Below are 19,534 nucleotides of genomic sequence, written 5' to 3' on the forward strand. Positions count from 1 at the left end.
AATTTCAGTTCAACATTTTAAGTCACGTCCTTTAAAACGTGGAGCTGATGTCTACTGTGAACCATACAAAAACAGTTGTACCTTTTTAAATATGTACTCTGATGCTCAGCAGCAACATGAAAATGTAGCAGAAGCAAGATGCCATCTGAGCCTCCCCCCTTTACAACTCCTTTCTAGCTACAAGTGCCTGACAATAGTTTCAACTACCTCATTTTCATCTCTATAGGACTTAAAAACAGTAAGAGAAAGTTATATGCTTTTTCATCAAGAAAGAATTTTTATCAAAATTGGTTTTGTTCAGAACAGTTTGAAAACATTTTCTATCTTGCTAAGTTTCAAAACACTTGACTAAGACTTTTCCATTTTGCTAAAACTTTTCTGTTTGAATTTTGATGTATTTCCATCTGTAATGGTTTGATTTTTCCAATCAAATGGGAATGATTCAGTATCAGGCAAAAAGACTTCAATACACCCAGAACTAAATTATTGGGGTATTATTTCTGTGGTAAAAAAAGATTTTGCCCTGAATTTGAATGACAATTAAAAAGCAGGATTTCATATGGAACAGGTATTTTCTAACTCATTTTGTCAGAAACAACCAAGGAGAAAATAGTGAGTTCCTTCTCTGCCCTCTTAAATCTGCTTCCCAGTCATTCATTCCTATCATCTAAATGCCATCTTTGACTGTGTTCTCTAGATTCTCTGAGCCTCCCAGGAGCATCCACATTTTACAAACCCCTTTTTCATCTGTGGCAATGCTCTTCTGAGATACCTGCAGCTGAAGTGCCCCATCATAACCTTTAGTGTTCCCATCCTTTGTTAAGTATGTAAGACAACAATTTTGCCATCTTATGAAATTAACATAAAATCACTTTGGCTGTAGCTGAAAGATTTCATGGCAAAGGACACAAAAGAGTGAACCTAAAAAAAAAAAAAAAGGGGGGGGGAAGCCAACAAGAAAAATCAAAACAAACCCCAGAACAAACAACTTAAGCAAAACAACAACAGCAAAAAAAAAACAAAACCACGAGTCAAAAGCATCAACAAACACAACAACACAAGATAAAACAGAGTATATTAAAACTATAGCATGGAAATTGACACTTCCATGTGTAAACACACCATATTATTTAAAGGTATAATACCAGGCAGAAACAAGCCCTTGTCCTGCTCTTCCTTTGGAGACCACAAAAAATACCGATATACATTAAAGGGTGCCAAAAAAATGTACACACAACAAAACCACCACCTAAATAATATATACTCCAGGATTTCCCTCAGTTCTTGGAAGGAACCATAGTTCAGTTGTCACAGCTAGATGAAAGAGCAACTCTGTTCAAGGTATGTGAAGGAGTGGACATGGGCTCAAGGTGTAAACAAATCCCTCTGCACGGGAACAGCAGCACCGTCACACCTTGATAGGCAGCGCAGCTGCCGAGGGGTAATGCAGAGCCACACTCAGCATGCAGCACAGCTTGGCTTCCTTCCCAGCTCTACCTGAAATGACCTTGTGGGAGCTGTCAGTCAACCCTGCTCAACAAGACCTCCCCAGGCAGGGAAGCCTCAGGTACAGCAGTCCGGGGAAGAGCGGCGACTGCCTCGCACAACCTGGAGATGCACGATTCTCTGGATTTCCCAGCAGCACACAAGGAAAGGGGATCAGTCTCCCCAGACATGCACTAACACTAGAATGTTTTTAGGTCTTTGTGATGATCATTTTGAGAGTGCTTGTGTGACCCTTCAGAATTCAGAACCATAGTGCACGAAGGTGGCAGCACTAAAGCCACAACAGATCTCATCTGAGGAGGCTTCCTAGCCAAAACATCCACATTTAATACTTAATCTTACTATGATCAGCAGCGCACTCTTCAATCACACTGAGGGCACTTAATTTGTTTTATGTACATTTACATTTGACATAAGACATTTTCATAATTCAAAGTCCAGAAAGGACCACTAGATCTGTCCACTGAACTCCTGCAAATGACAGGGCATCATTTCACATAAAGAACCTCAATCCAGTCCAAAAGAATGGAAGCAACAAAAAAATTAATTACTTGGCCAACTATACCTTTATTACAGCCTGATCACAGAGCAGAGCAAAGCTCCACCATCCACCTCTCCCCTCACTCTGAGGGCCCAGTGATCACATGGCAGCCCATCCATCTTTTCTCTTGCTCATTCTGGTTCCTTCTCTTTTCCCACCCTACTTTTGATCTACCTAAAGGTCAAAATTTCTTTTAACTGGCTTCTAACTTGCTTTGCTGATGCTATGCAACCTGCTACCAGACATTTTTCATTTTCTGACTGTGCATCGGACAGAAAACCTGATACTTTATACTTAACTGTCCAACCCTGGGGTGCCAGGCAATGAAAGGCCTTCCCAAGCCCAAACAGCTCCAAGCGGTAGCTCTCAACAGCCTTGGCTCTACAAGTCACTGAGTCTTGCAGGTCTGAGCTCTGAAAAGCAAGCCTACCACTCACACTTCAGCAGGATAAAAACCTTTACACCTTTCCACGCATGCTTAAAAACACCATCTGCTGTCCGATCTCAACATGCACTGCCTCTTTTCACCCCTCCTTTAAAGCACTGACAGCACAAAAACGTACACATCTTCCATTTTCTGTATGGGGGATTTTCTTTCCTGGTATTCTGAGCTCATCTCTAGTAAAAAATTAGTATTTATATACATTAAATGAGGAAAGGGCATATAGTGTCCAAGAGAGGAACTCGCTGTTGGCAGATACTTAGCCTGACCCTTTAGGCAAGTCACTTAATCGCCCCCTTGTCTCAAAATTGGGGAATACTTTGGTAAGTGTTTAGAAACAATTTTAGACTCTCAGCAGACCTGAAAAAAAATGAAACATTGTTTTATTATTGAAAAGGACGGATGTTGATAAATCACCATCGTATTCAAAATTATAACAGATCTGATAATTAAAGCATAGTATTTAACTAATCTCATTTTCTCTGGTCCAAAATACCTACATCAAAAAAAGCAACAAGTAAGAAGAAACAGCTGCAATACAATATGCCTTTTATTGTGCTATTTACTTAATATTCTATTTATGAGGAGAGGGGAGACTTATTTGAGAACACTGTTTTCCAGACAAAAAGAAAAAAGTAATAAAGATGGTGAGAAAGGAAGGGAATTGACCTACCCTCATTGTTTGTTGCCCCAAATCCAAAAACTATCACTGCAAACTCTTGCAAAGCAGAAATGCACAAGAGCTGGCTTGTAAAAGGTTGGTTTAGGTTATCAGACTACCCACACAGTCATCAGAGCTCAAAGCAAGCTTAAGTCTGTTTCTTATGACCTGAACACTTCATTCTGGCTCCATGAAAGGCAGGAAGGTAAATTACATCACCGTCTGTACTAATACACATGTTAATAGATATCAAATGAATTTAAAGGAAAAATGCGGTAAATCTTAATGAAGAAAGAGGCAACCTGTTTCTTCTTTCCCCTAGAACTCTACCCCACATCTAAAACATCATGGGATGGGGAAAAAATAAATCAGGAGGCAGGTTTCTTACCCTTCACCAGTCTACAAATGATTTACAACTATGAGCTAAGAAACAGTTTCCTCCTATTTTATTATATATTTATACCCAAGGTTTCTTAATCTGATATCATGAATTCGGTATAAATGTTCCATAAAGTGTGTGCTGAAAGAGGAAACTGTGCTGCTCAGGTTTCACAGCCTATTAGAACTAACTTCTGTTTTCAACTTCTAACTTGGAAAAAAGGCAAGTTTCCCAATCATTAGGTCACTATCAAAATGGAAAATATAGGGGGCTATATCCAACAGCAAATGCACAGAACCAGGACTTGGCACCAGGTCTGCTAAATTACTGCTACAGTCTTAGGTTTCCACCACCTACTTTTACTTTAATATCTGACCCCATAAACAGAAAGGAGTAATTTGCCAATATGACTGTCTTGAAAATGAACTAATTAATGTTCACAAATCCTCTCCCTGAATACAAAGTAACAGAGTTTAATTAAGCATATATTCAAACTCCTTCACATGTTTATTCACACATTTACCACAGTGCTTCTGGGGCCTTTTGCAGCTTCTCAAAACTTCAATACTGAAAGACCAAGTCTTCCAGTGAAAATTTACTTGTCAAATTGGTATTACTTAAATTACAAGCAAAATGCTAGTATATACATTTTTCCAGTGTAACACTTCTCAAAAATTAGTAATTTTAGTCAGCATCTATAATATTCAAGTTAATTATTTAACTTTATTACTCCATTATTAAAACAGAAAAAACTTCAGAATGTACTATGCTTTGAAAACTTCGAAAGCTAAAAAAAAAAAAAAAAAAATTTAAAAAGCTGGGAAGGGGTGGGAGCAAGGACAGTCCAACTCTGCTGGGAAATGACATAAAAACAGCCAGGCCCACTTTTCAGCAGGATACAGAGACAGGAGAGTGTTATTTCTCCTTTCTCATTGTAATATCTTGTAACTCTGTCACACTGGCCAAAAGAGACAATCTAGGGCTTACAGACCGCATAGAATTGGAAAAAATGTAGTATAATTCAAACAAACAAACAAAAAAAACCCCCAAAAAACCCACAAACAAGAAGCCAACAGAAAACAAGCAAAAAAAAAGCCAATATATACCCCTCCCTCCCAAAAAAGCCAACAACAGCAAAAAACCAATAACACACCATCATCAAAAACCAACCAAACTACAAAAGTATTCTAAATGGAGATTTCCTTAGACTTGCTTTCTTTAGAAAGAGCTTCAGGTTTTTTTTTACTCAAAAGCCTTCAATTTGTTTTGCTACTTATTGAATCAAAGTTGTCCATACAACACACAGGAACCCTTTCAATACCTAAAGTGGTGTTTGAGTCCACTGTAGAAAGAGTTTACCTTGCAGATCATGCTAAAGATAAATTTTTTTAAAAAAAATTAAAAAAAAAATTAGTGAATAAGGAAATGCATTGGACTTCTGCCTATTCTCAGGAAATAGAAAAAAATTTAGACTGTTTTCAGTGTTCTAGTAGCCTAATTTAAGGAGTAAGAACCTCAAAGTGTCTTAAACACTGAAAATTTTACAGTGTAATTGACCAATTCAGGATTCATGCTGACCACTGGATATATCTTAGCAGCCACTATCACATGTTTTACACAGTAATGAAAAAAAATTCTTCATCAGTCACTGAAGTGAGGGAGGAATATTCTTACACATGTTCACATTTGTGGGCATTCTACAATAGTAAGCAGTCCCTGAATGAAGCAATTTTCATACATTTACTCAGGTAGATATTACGGCCAACCATTACCAACAGAAGCAGCTGATGATGTCTTCTCCCAATTAATTTTTACCGCAAATTCTCATGGGATTATCAAATCCAGTATTCACAAAAGCTTCTAAGCTGGAGACAGAATTTCCATTTACCAGCCTTAATCTCTGTTTAGAGCCGCTCTTCACTACAGTTTTGTACACTTTCCTCCACAGCTACCTAGAAGTGATCTTCTCCAGACTTAATTAGATCACCACAAATCACATTGTGCTGGTATAGTACTGCATAGACTGAGTCAAAGAAAACCCTCTCCACCACTCTGCTACTTTCTTCCTTCCCCTCCTTTTTTTAAAGGTATTAATGCCTAGGCACTCCCCAGATCTCACAGCAGACCACCTGATGCTTCTCAGGTAAATATAAGTACATTTAAGCAGGGTGTTATAACAATCTGTTTTAGAGTATATTCAACAATTGAAAGTTTGGTTGTTTTTTTTTTTATTTAGACTTGGTCTTTCCCCTATCTCTTCAATGCTGGGGCATGACCCTTGCACTCATTTCCTTCCCATGAACTACAGGTCATTAGAGAAGCGAGAACTAAACTTGAAGTGTGTCTTTCAAAGAAAAAGAGAAAAACCCCTCGCACTTAAAAAAGCACTAGCAAAATGATACTCCCAAACCAAGACAAAAATCAAAACCCCCCCAAAAAAACCCCACCCAACAAAAAGAACCCCCACAACAAATTTCCCCAGGTTTTTTTGGTTTTGCTTTCTTCTTTGTAGTTTTTGTTGAAACAAAGTCTTTGTGATAACCATTACTTTGCATTTCAGTGTAATTTGTGGAACATGTTCTGTACAAGTTGGGTTTTTTTTACATAATCTGATACATTCCCCACACTGATCTCATTGGCAATTCCAGCTTCACACATCATGGACAATGAAAGTCCACCTGAGGATTAGGAACCTGAAATGCTCTGGTAGTACTGATACCCAGCACAGGTGTTAAGCTGGAAAACTGAGTTTACATTCAGCTAGGATGTAGAAATTCTTTAACTATACTGTTGATCTTAGGTCTATATTGTCTGCAGAGTTCATTACAGAAAAGAGCAACTGTAAGTTATCTCATACAGGAGCACAGGACTACAGAAGGATTCAGATTGATTCTTTATGAAACAGATAGTCATAGCTGCAAGAATCTGAAAATTGTTTACATTTGCTCTAGACCAAGAGGAAATTTAAAGTCTGTTCACCTGGACACACAGTGCAAAGCCATTTAACAAGATGATTTTTGTGAGGTATATTATATATGGGTAACAATTTTTTGGTTTTTTTTTTAATCCAAAAAACTAACCCAACACTTAGAAAAAAAAACGCTTGATAGATGATCCTGAAGTACTCCAAGTTCTCTGTCTAGTTAGATTTATAAGTAACTAAATAATATCAGCTAGAGGTCTGTACAAATTCACCTAGAAAAATCTTGTTTCTCTGCAGAACTCACTGTTCTGCACAAGGCAAGGAACATTTGTGGGAGGCTGAGAACCAAGGAAGCCACATACACTTGACTCATTTAGAACTTCAGCTGAGGCATGACACAAGATCCAATTTAACAGAGCTTCAGAAAAGCAGCTCTATCCTAGGAAGAATGTAGTGAGGTTCTGGATCATTCTTCTGGTCATTTCTAGCACACCAGCTTTTAAGATATTTCTCCAAGACAAAAAGCAGATAGGCATTTAATTTTCATGCTTGGCTCACACTCCCAGTGCTCTCAGGCAATCTCATAATAAACTGTATTGAGCTTAGTGTTTCTTTTTTTTTTTTACTCCAAGCACTTGATTTTAGTTCCATTTTAAAGGCGTTTCATTCAGAAGAGCTGCCTGCTGAAGCAGCATCTGTTTTGAAGCACAACAGCAGCTGACAACCCTACCAAAATACAGCCTACATGGTTTGCACTTGCTTTGCCTTTTACTACAACAAGACTCACAACTGTTCTTAAAGACAGGTTTGTTTCTAGTGGCAATAAGGACATAAGAAACAGGTTTCTGAATAAGAGACAAGAGTATGTAAGATAACATGCTAAGAGAGTTGCTTTGGAGCTAAAGCCAATAATTTAGGAGGAGGAAGACTATGCATCAGACTAACACAGCCTTATTTTCAGCATGTTTTCCCCCTAATACTTTAATTCTCATGTAAAACCAACCAGAAATTCAGGATAGAGTACAGAAGTCACAGTAAATATTTGGGCTGAAAGAAACAAGAGGCCAGAGCTCAAAACCTCCTGTACCACACATACCAGATAAAAATACACGAGTAGCACTCACAAAACTACCAAAATATTTCAGTTGCTTCTGAATCAGAATTTTCTTTCATATGGGCTTCTTGGCAGGACTCATTCTGCATCTGGTTATCAGGTAATCACACCCCGGTTCACACAAGACAAACCTGACCTGAAAATCCCATGACGAAGTGCCCCAGATAATCACCCACCTCCATGGGACAGTAAGTGCAGACCAGTGTTGTGCTGAAATGATGTGAGCAGCTTCCACACTGGACATGTGCCCCATGGGAATGGCTTGCAGGCTACAAACAATGGTCTAGATCCATCCAAACTCATCTAAAAACAAGCCAATAGAAAATGCAACTAAACAGTGTGAAAAATACACCTACAAAGCAAGTTTCACAAAGGCAGCACCAGCCAGCAGTTTTGTGTTCTAACCTTCTCTTTTAAGGCATGGTGGAGAGACAGGTCAAAGGAAAAAATACATCAGCTGACTGTGCAGAAGTGTCACAACTTTGCAGACAAACATGCTTTGTTGGCTAATAATACACACTTCATACTCCAGAGAGAATTGCTACCTATGCAGAATCCTTGAGATTCAAGAACAGCCTAGGAGAAACCCAAACAATGTCAGCAGCAGCACGTGCAGGAATCCAAAGGTCACATCAGACTGTTAACTGTGAAAAACACACACATGTGAAAAGGGGATCTGCAAAATCAAACAGCAGTAAATTTGTGTATGCCAGAGACCTCTCAAGGAACCCAAACCAAAGAAAAGTAATGCAGTCACAGCATGAGTCACCAGCCCAAAAATCCTGCCAAAAAGCCATTAAAAAAACACTAAAAATTTCAAATTCTAACTAATCATATTAGCATAGTCATTAGATGCTGTCAATGGGTAATTAAGTATATTTACAGTTTTTGCAGCCTTAAGTGCAAAGAATGGGCATTTTTCCAGGTAACCAATGTTCACAGGAGGAGGCATCAGCTTTTTCATAGAAGTATCTTTCAGTAAAACTGTTCCATGCAGCCAGTTAGCAGCAGTCATTCTTTCATTCTTTCTCACCACTCAGGTACTTTGCTGTGAATCTTTTGCCATCTTCTAGAGAAACAAAAGGCTATTTGGGTAGGTGACTTGCTTTAAAAAAAAAAAAGCTGTTTAGATGAGGAGAAAAAAATGAACAGTGAGTACAGTATTTTCCATGTTTACAGAATGATACTGCAGTTCCTAAAATTAAACCACATACAAAAAAAAGCACAGTCATCAAGTTAGTTTTCTACAACTTTTTTTAACTACTGTAAATCAACTATAAAAAGCATTAAAACATTAGTGTTCCTGTCTATTGCAATACACCATATCTACTATTCTTGAGGAAAAAGATTAGATGTCCTCTCTATATGCACAAAAGCTCTGCTGGACTTCGGCTTTGTTTAAATGTGCATCTTTCTTCTCTCTAAAAATATTTTGTGGTTGACTAACAGAAGCTTTTTTTTATTGTGGCAACCAGAATATAGTCTTACTACAATGTTATGATCAGCATTTTGGTTTAATCTAGAGCTTAATGGCTTGCATAATTGCTTTAAACTCTCACTGAAGTACCCATTTCAGGTGCATCAGTGTTTCTTCTTCATAGCAGATCTGATCAAAGCAAGTTAGTTTGAAGCTCTCAACACCATATAATAAACTGAAAATATATTAAATAGAGAGATTTATCCACACGCCAAACTTTATTGGAAATATTTATCCAGTCAATGGCACACACCTAGAAGGGAAAGAATGATGCCCGGAACTTGAAATACAGAAGTTCTACCAAACTTCAGTATCACTGCAAAATTCAAACTTCCAATTACTACAAAACACCAGAATCAACAGAATGATTGCTGAAAAGCTTTCCTTTTCGCCCTTGACTGCAGAATGCCCCAATTCATTACTGAATCACATAAAAAGAGTAATACTTATTTCAACATGAGACAAGAAATAATCAATTACTGATAGGCTGCATACTGTTCTCAGTAATAGCAAGAACAGCAAGGGAATGTTTAAAATAGACATTCTTTGACTAAATAAAACTATTTCATCATCAAAAGAATAAGTTAAATATAATACTACTTTACCTCTAAAAATATGAAGGAAAAATACTTCTGAAAAAGAAACAAGAGTATAATAAGTCTAGGAAAACGTAACAGGGTCCAGAACAGTATCAGAACGGATTTGCTGAAAAACAGCCATGTATAAAAAATAAAACAGCTTATAGCCAAACAGAAATAAAAGAAAGAATATTCCACTTGTAGTTTGTAGTGGGACTTTAAATAAAGATTTTGATTGTATGTACTAATGTAGTGTGGGCATAAAGATCTACAATTCCGCCCTAAAATAAATTTTGCCTATAGCTATCTTGGACTTGTTCACTTTCTATTTTAAGCTAAAAGCACAGAAAAAAATTGTATTTGTTATCTGCTATCAGTGAGAGCCTTCCATTTTCTCTTCCATCTTTAAGTATGTCTTTTGTTATGCAGAAAAACCTGCAATTAAGGATTTTTAGATGCCAGCAAAAAGACTGCTAAGGAAAATGTGACCATAAGCTATATTAACACGCTGAGAGCAGTTCTGAGTGAAAAAACAATTCAATAGGGACATCATGTTTGTCATTTTAAGTCAACTACAAAGACATTATTACTGATAAATATACTGCGAATGAGGTAAGAAAGAAAACTAAGCAAGCCGGAGGCTTTTTGAGGCATTTCAGCGTGTTTGTTCATCCCCTTCTGTTTTTAACAGTAATTAATGGCTCATAACGATGTTGTTCTCAACTTATGAGTTAAATAACAACAGTGTTAATTAGAATAGAAAAAAGTACTTCAGTTGGAAGGACCTCCTAGTCCTGACCACTTCATGGTGACCAAACATTAAAACACATTATTAAGGGCATTTTCCAAATGCCTCAAACACTGACAGGGATGGGCATTGATCACCAGTGTTTGGTCCATGGACTTCCAATTTAGGCAGCCACATTCTTACTTCAAGCTTGGAATATTATCTCTTCACTACAGAGAAAAAAGTCAACTTAATGTTTATCTAGCTATTTATGTATATATAGAGAAGGAAATAAATAATAATAAAAGAGTGGGGGAATAGTTACACTGTGTAGAATCCTTTACCCAGTCTCCCAGGAAAATTAGAATAAAGGACAATTAATTTAGCAATTAAATTAACTAAAACACAAAAATATTTATGTATTTATGCATATATAACATATGCATAATATTGATACCATGTGGAAACTTATATTCTTGTTCTTCTCAAAAAACTTGAAATCATTTCCATTAAAAACCCCTAAGCCCTTAATTTTAATTCTTCCTATCCAATTAATTCTTATATTTTTATTTCTTATATCTTCATCTCCTTCAATTGTCTTTCAACTATGCAGCATTTTCATCATTAGATAACACAAGCTTGCATAATTCTAAACAGCAAAGTCTGAGTTGGCAAGGGCCCTTACTTTTCCTTTAAAGCCTCATTTTCTCTTTATACCTGATATCAGCCCTTTAATACATGGATACATTTTCATTCTAGCCCATGGTCCCTACGGTAGCAGAATTCTTGTCACTTTATCTACTCGTCATTTTAAAAACCTGTGTTGAGCAACAGATTCCTCCTGCCTTCCTTTAGACAAAGGATAAAAAAAGAAATAAAGCTTGTACTCTCCTATAGCTCGCACTGATTTGAGGACTAAATTTCTTGCACAACACTTCAGTGTCTGTGAATTTGAACATAAATGACTTGCTAGTGATACTCAAGACCCACTTTGCAACTAGCATTTAGTTTTTGTTCTCTTTATGAGGGAAAACTAATTCCCAAACATCATAGGCTGTGTCAATAACCAGAAACGCTGCTTTAAGATGTTTTATTCAGTGAATTAAATAAACTCTTGGAGAATGGAAAGAAAGAGTAAAAAGGAAAAAAACCACCCTTTTTCTTCATTTTCATCATCACTAATTTTAATTATTAGGTACAGAATCATTACATAAACTTTTCAAATAGGCATTTGGCCTCAACTTTCTGCTTTTTTATATTGTCCATAATTACTGGAATGACTAAATGATGACTAAGGTAGTGCTTCATCACCATTGCAACAAAAAGTTACAGGGTTAATGAAATGTCACAGTCAAAATACTTTCACACGTAATCAGCAAGCCATTGCAAGTATCCATTTGTCAGCAGGAAAGAATTTAACCACAGATAAATCTGGTGTTTTGTATTTATTTGGAGGCTGAATTTTCCAATTTTGAAACTTGGTCCTTTTCATTTTCTCTTTCAAGAATAAAATCTCTAATGAAAGTGGTCTCTAACATGGTTTTTATGATGCCTTTATGAACAATACTTAATTATTAGTAGCAGTTAAACTCTAATTTTCCTGATTTGTTTTTTCCACAAACATCATTAACAGCTAATGATGCAAATAAAGAACACCAATGTGACAAAAAAAGCAGACTGATATAAACAGCTTTACAACAATGTGACACTGATATAGGTTGCTTTGTCACACAAAACTAAAATGAAGAAAAAAGTTACTTATCACAAATCAGAGCACATCAAATATATTTATTTATATATTCATTTACACACATTATAGTTGTCCAAGGGCCCTAATACCAAAGGCCAACAGAATAGTGGGGGAAAAGAAAAAAACACCATAACAGAGAAAGGGAACTTTGAGCAAAACTGAACTGCAAATACACCTCTATCAGAGAATCACCCTGCCTAAGTTAAGAGAGGTCGGATGAGACAGGACCAAAGAGAGCCCACCTGATAAACACAACCATTCCACCATAGCTCTCTTCACCACAGACCACAGCATCTCTTAAAATTTACTGAAGAGGTGTTTTTCTTTCCCTCCTCTTGGCAAATTGTGAGTCAGTTTTCATCAACAATACACAGAATCCTTACACTGGAATACACCTTTAAGATGCAGCCCAACCATTAACCACACACTGCCAAGTCCAGCACCACACCACATTCCCCAGCTGGATGCCTCAGTGCCGGAATAAGTAACAACCAGGCTTTGCATTTCCTCTGTACCCACTCTCAGAATGGAGATGATGGCAATACCTTAGTTTCAAGCACTGTTAAGGTATCATTTCATGCCAAGTATTTTGGTACTTCCAAACATTTTACTTCTCCCAACAATTTGGAAGAATAAAAGGTATCTTTGATGGCTTACATCTTCACATGTCTCCCTCTGTCCTTACTTAGTTTCGTGCTGTCTCATAAGTTGAATTAAAATTATTAACAACTCCAAATTCTATCATCCTGCCTGAAGTCTCCTTGGATTAATTTCAGCAGAAGTAACAGCCTTCAGCAGCCTATTTCCTTGGCAGGCTGAGGCTTAGATTCTCCTGGCACTTACTGATATTAATCACGATGGCTGATCTTTTTGAACCCTTCTGTTAACTATCCTTTACTTAAAAGGCCTCTTCCATCTCCCTGTGATTTTATAGATTAGGCTGGTTGATCACATCAATCAATTACCCTATTAAAACATTTCTCAAAAGTGCCTCTAGCTATAGACAACTGATGTTCTTCCCCTCTTAGGCGCACAATTAAACACAAAGCTCATACCTAAACTTAAAATTAGATCAAATATATTGATCAAAGGAGCATCAGGTTTCTCTGAAAGGTACCTGAAGGCAAAAGACTTTTAATTTTAAAGCAAGTAAGACCAACGTGCATCTAGGAAAGTCCATGACCCAAAAAGCAACATGGTTAAAAACACTGACACAACTCAGAAGTTAAATTATTTGTCTTTTAGCTTTTTGTACAGAAACCATACCAGTGTTAAGAGAATGCATAACCTGATTTGCATGTGATTGCTACTGTTGCCGTATAAAAAACAATGAATCATTCATACCTGATTTCAATATATGCATTTTCAAGTTTATCTGCAAACACAATAGTTTCATTTGCCAAATTTTAGGGGAATAACCCCCTAGTATCCCCATGATGACCACTTTGTTGCTGGTATTTCACTCCACAGATATATCCTGCAAAGTTACTAAACAAAACTCTCGTTTCTCGTGAGGTAGACAACTCAAAATGCTGAGATTAGTCTTTCACACAAATACTGCCTTTAGCAACAGCAAAACTGGATGATACTTTTTTCCCCCTGGGTGTTATTATCCAGGCTGACAGAAAACTATGAAGTGTTAACAAGCGCTTCATTGAAATAAAAATTAATTTGGTCAGTTCTGTTAGGGGTGAAATATTATTCCAATCTAATAGATCTTTGTTAACACAGTATGAGGTAGAACTGTATTATGGCAATATAGCAGGCTATCTTTCAAGTTTTTTGGTTTAACAGCCACTCTTGAGTTAGAAGGAAAAATAGCCGAGTATACATTCATTTTCAATGAAAGCAAACTTATCTGATAATAAATGACCCATTAGTTTGCTCATAATTCTGTCAGAGTTATTACAGTTTTTAGGTTCTGAATGACTGTAATTTACTGTAATTGGTTTGCAGGACAAGAGATAAATTTGACTTGCTCAATTTCAGATTCACTAAAATAATTTTGAACATTCAAATTATTTCAGAACATAACAGTCATGACAAAAATGTAACAAAACCAAAGAATATTAATGGAAGAAATGTTACTGTTTGATTTTTAAAAGCAGATTATTACTGAAAATTACCAGCCTGCCTCAAAGTTGATTCCTAACATTACATAATTTTTTTTTTTTTGCACATAAATCTTCCCAGAATCAATCTTTACACTGATGTTTGGAAGGAAGAGGTGGGTGAGGAAAGATGCAACCTCAGATAGTTCTAAAAACACTGTGTGGATACAAGGCTCTGCTGAACATTTAATCTCTCTCAAATACCTGGACACTAGAATGTTAACAATACAGGAGAGCCAGAAAGCTGAAGTTCACATGGAAACTTAAAACCTCTTTTTTGTCCAGTTAGACTGCAACATTCATCTGATTTTTCTAACAGTTCAGAGGCCTTCCAAACGCTGAAACTGGAAATGGTTTGTTTTTATCAATTGTTAGTCCTAATGCAAACCATGAAATGGAAAGCAATATGGCAACAACTGTGGTGCAGATATGAATAGTTTCAGAAATCTTTTCTTAAATTTCATTTTACAACTCTAGAAAAAAACAGCAACTACACTGATCTCTAAAGTGAAAAGTGTGGTAACATCATTACTGCCTCAACTTCCCTTTCTGTTCACTTGGTACTCAAAAAGGAAAAGCAGTATAGTATCTACATTTACCTTCTTTTTAGAATCACAGTGCACTTCATTTTCAAGTTTTGTGCTCTAATTTCTCCTAAAATAGCACAAATCAAAGTACTATTGTGCATTTAAGTACAGTAGTCATTTTTTCAGGAAAAATACTGATCATTATGGGCTTCATTGGTTATTAGAAATTTACTACTCCTGTGGAGGGCTCTGAAACAACATATGTTGATCTCAGAAACCTATGGCTAAGGAAGGCAAGTGCACTGACCGGCAAACTCAGACTTTCACAGGTGGTAAAGCAACAGTAAACTGAGTTCCAGATCAAAAAATACAGTCTTGTTTCCAGTCTGCTACAGTGGTCAAGCCCAACTCTAAAGATCCGGTCTTAGCATCACATTAGGACTTGGTTCACAGTGGACAAGGCTTAGATTAGAACTCACTGTAATATCCTGAATGGGATGTGTGAAAGAAAAAGAAATGGCAAATATATTTTCATGATGGTTGATTTCAGCTGAAGCCAAAAGGCATTGGGGTAAGCCTTAAATCTCATTTTCCCCTACTCATACTTGAAATCTGATGCATCTTAAAGGAGAGTTTGTTCTTCCAGCAGCTAAGCTGGAAATATATTTCAGAGTAACAAGGTACCAAATTATTTCTGTAGAAGAAAAAACTATGACCCTTCAGCCTGAAAAAGACATGACAGGCTAAAAAAAGCCATCACATGATTCTGAGTTAAACAAAGAATAAATAATAAACTTACTTTCTCCCAGTAAAGATCTTGTGTTTGGAAAATCAGCACAACCTTAAATGAGGCATCCTTTGACAGCTATAAACACAAAGTATTTTTTCTTTGGGAAAGCCTTGCAGAAAAATTAAAATAAAATACAGAGCCTAATGTACATGTGTCACTGAGCGAAATTACACACGTCCCTTTCCATCTCCGCAGGAACTGCATCAGAGAGTGTCATGCTAATGAGGATGCAGATGTTTGAAAACTCCAGCTGGAAATGCTTGTGCAGGCACAGGGCTGCTGATACCCCGTGCCACCAACTTCACAGGCACCACAGAGAACCTGCAGGTACACCAGCATGGTTATTTTGGCCAGAGCTTCCAGTTACTTGAACTGAACTGGACTAGCTGTGCTAAAAAAGGTTAAATTACGAGAAAACCTTGGGAATTCTCTTATAGGGACATTTTTTTTCAGCAAAGACACAAAGTCTGAGTGAAGCCATGTTTGCTGTGCATATATTTGAAAGGACATGCAAACATATTCCTGTTTGTGGGGGGAAAATAGGGAAATCCTAGCAAAAGTACAGCTCCTTCCTTAAAATCCACTCCATTTCACAAAATACCACAACCCACAACCCATTCCTTTACTCTGTTCATTTTCCTCAAACTTTCAAGTGTTAACCTGCTCTAACCAGTGTTGAAATCAGCTTGTCAATACACAATGGTATTACCACTTTGAAATAAAGCCAGTGATTCAGAAGGCAATTTGAGAAAAGCAAAAATCATTAGTGATAAAAAAAAAAGCCTAAAACAAGGTGAAAGGTTAGCTTTGATTTTTTCACACTTTGAAATATCAGGCTGTAAGTGCTCTTCAGTTAATTAGAAGAAAACTGAATAGAACTGGTTAACTACTCAACTAAAGGTCATCCTCAAGAATTCTAAGCCCCTTAATAATTGAGCAATTGGAGTCAATGTAAATATTTTAAAATTCACATTCTGTTTTATTACTTTTATTCTTCATGAGCTATTGTCTATCTGGTAATATGTGACTGAATTCTAAACAAATATGTTCCAACTTTGTTAAAAATAGTTGAGAATTTTATATCAAGAAAATAATTTAAATGACAGTTTGCAAGAAAAACATCCCCAGTTTTTCACCTACAAGAGGGGAGTTTATTTACTTTGTCTCTTAATTATTATCAAAAAGACAAAAGTATACAGTACCATAAAAAAAATACATTCTTTTAAGTGCTCTTTTTACAATAATGGCATATCATCAAACCTAATTACCCATAGTCAATTTTGTACTTTTTAAGCTCAAACTTACTGAAAAAGTTCTTAAAAGGGCTTACACCTACATTTTTTTACATATAGCATTAAAAATAGAAGATTACATAAAATTTTGGAAGTTCAGACCATAAAGTAGATGAACTAGTACTTTAGAAACCTCCTGATCCTTAAATGCATTCCTATAAATCATTTATTGAAAAATAACTTTCTCTGAATTGAGCACTTGTGTTTATCCATCTTCATCAATGTATCTCAGCACTCTAGAAAGATTTTATTTATGATTTACTTTTACCAAAAAATTCCCATCAGGTAAAGGTATATGTTGCTATAACTTTCTTCAAAGGTGGGGAAAATAAATCACAGTTAGCATTGAAGATGATGTTTACAGTGGCCCACTAAAATTTCTCTAACCTCACAACCAGCAGCTACCCTACACACACATGAACTGCAGAGAACTTATTTTCTGTGTTCATAGGAAACTTCTTTCTGGATTTAACTGTTTTGAAGTTTTTAACTCTCAACATTCCTAATGTTTGGAGATTAAAAAAAGTTGCCAGAGAAAACGCTTTTTTAAGGGTCATTTCAGAGAGATTTAACTGCTTGGCCAGTTGCAAGGTACTTTTCCACACGCTGCTTAAAAAAATAATTTACAAAAAGTGAGGAAAAAAAAAAAATCACTCTGATTGGTTTAAACACAACATTGTTTCACAAAATCTGAAGCTTACATTCCTTTCTTACTTTATAGTCCTTCTCATGCTGGGATATCGGCCAAGTCACAGCTCAGTTCAATTCAGCCAGTATCAGCCATGGACAGTGAGGAAGGGTATTTCATTTCCTTTTAGCATGGGCGTGACTTCATGCCAGGGTAACAAGTGTCCTACAGCCAGAAAGCCCCAGTGTGATTGGATCCATGCTGAAGAGCCCGGGCTCCAGACCTCCAGTGTTCTGGCTCCAGGGACAGAACCAAGGAATGGTGCTGGCAAGCCTTGTGCACTTCGGAAGCTACATTGCTACAAAATGCCAACATGATTTCAATAGATTTATTTTCAGTACATAAATACAATTGGTTTTATCATGCAAATGCTCAGCAGTTCATACCTAAGTCTGCTGTCACTGACAAGAGTCACTCTATCCACCATTTAGCTTTCATGCCATTCTCTCATAGATATACTTATTTCACAAAGAGCACAAAGCCATCAAATAGCCTCTATTATTGAATAAACTGGGTAGTGAACCGGTGTTCTCATTTCCTTCCACTGGATTTATCAGAAAAAACAGCTCAAGGACAGTGAGACAGACCAGCCTAGAAGAACATGGGGTATGGTACAGTACTCTCCCAAGATTTCCTCAAAACAGATAGGAGAAGAAAAAAAGTAGTCATCTAATTCTGGTTTAGAAATCTCTTAAGCCCTCTTCCCTCTTGAAATAGGATATGGATTCATCAGCATCCCACAAGTTTAAGATTGTAATCCCTGGCACAACACAGTACCATCTGTAGCTGCGAGTTCAAAGAATTTTCTTCCTTTAGATTTCCAGCGAGGTAACTGAAGTCCTCCTCACAGTGCTGCTGTGTCTGGAAAGCCACTCCAAGACACCTTCCATGGAAGTGACAAGATACTAAAGGCACTTTTATGGAGACATATGAAAAGCTGGTTTAAACAACTTCAGAGTTGAAAGCCACGAAAACAGTCATCTTCTGGAATGGCTTACACTGGAAGACTTATTTTTCCTCTCCCTAATTCATCTGTTTCGTTCACTACATGACTATTTCTGCACCAAGCTACAGCAGAAACCCTAGAGACAACAGCTTCATTAACTGTACAGCTCTCATTCTCCATACACTACCCATTAAATTGGGTAAGAATCCAAAGAAAGACAGTGTGTGAACATGTAATTAAAGACAATTATAATACATACTCACAGGGAGAAATGGGGGGGGGGGGGTGGCAAATTAAAATTGAAGAAGTCACATGAATGCTGACAGTCCTAACTGATAAAAGATTATAACCTACAGCAGCTGTGTGAGCTAGTAAGAGAGAAATGGAGCACATGTTTGCTGTTAGTGGATTTCATGGCTACTTGCCAACACCTGACCAAGTCTCAGATTCAGGAATTCTGGATTCTCTTCCAGATTCTTCAAGCAGTTCAAGACCTTTTGCATCTGCCTCTTCTAGTGAAGTTTATCACTCCCAAATAATCTTCTTGGTTCAGTTCCTAGTGGTTTACTCCTTTCTATATTATGTTTCCTATTTCCCACTTCAGCTGAGTACAACAGGCCCATTCCTCATCCATATCCAGAGCACCCCATCACCTAATTTGACTTCAAACATCAATGCAGCCTCACTCCAGTCCAGCTGCTTCCTCTGTTGATAATAAGCTACAATAAAATTGAGTTTCTCTGGAGTGAATGAATGTGGCATCTTTCAGGAATCCTAAAAACATCAAAGCATTCAGATCAAGTAAAAAGCCAGCCCCCAAAAACAAGAGAGTGTACAAAAATAAAACTCCTCTCTAACCATGCTTACTGGTCATAATTCGCATCACATTATTTCAGGAAATAAATTAAAAGAAAAAGAAAAGATAAACAGTTTTTTTAAACTTCACCTGAAAGCCAAATGGCCCAACAGAGATAAAAGTAGAATCTCAGTACCCATAACTACAGTAAGCATCCTTATTGATACACATGATTACAGAAGGGCTTCCCCTACAATTAGGGGCAGCTCCTGCTTTCTGTATAACT

General features: G+C 36.9%; 1 protein-coding gene across 1 annotated transcript in view; it reads right to left on the reverse strand.

Moving 5' to 3' along the window:
* Positions 1-19,534, reverse strand: part of CADM2 (cell adhesion molecule 2) — a gene marked incomplete at both ends in the record, with an annotated part of 583,305 nt that overhangs the window by 507,296 nt on the left and 56,475 nt on the right. The gene's annotated exons all lie outside the window — the stretch shown is intronic.

Source organism: Coloeus monedula (assembly GCF_965178545.1).
Source record: "Coloeus monedula genome assembly, chromosome: 3".
NCBI classification, from domain to species: domain Eukaryota; kingdom Metazoa; phylum Chordata; class Aves; order Passeriformes; family Corvidae; genus Coloeus; species Coloeus monedula.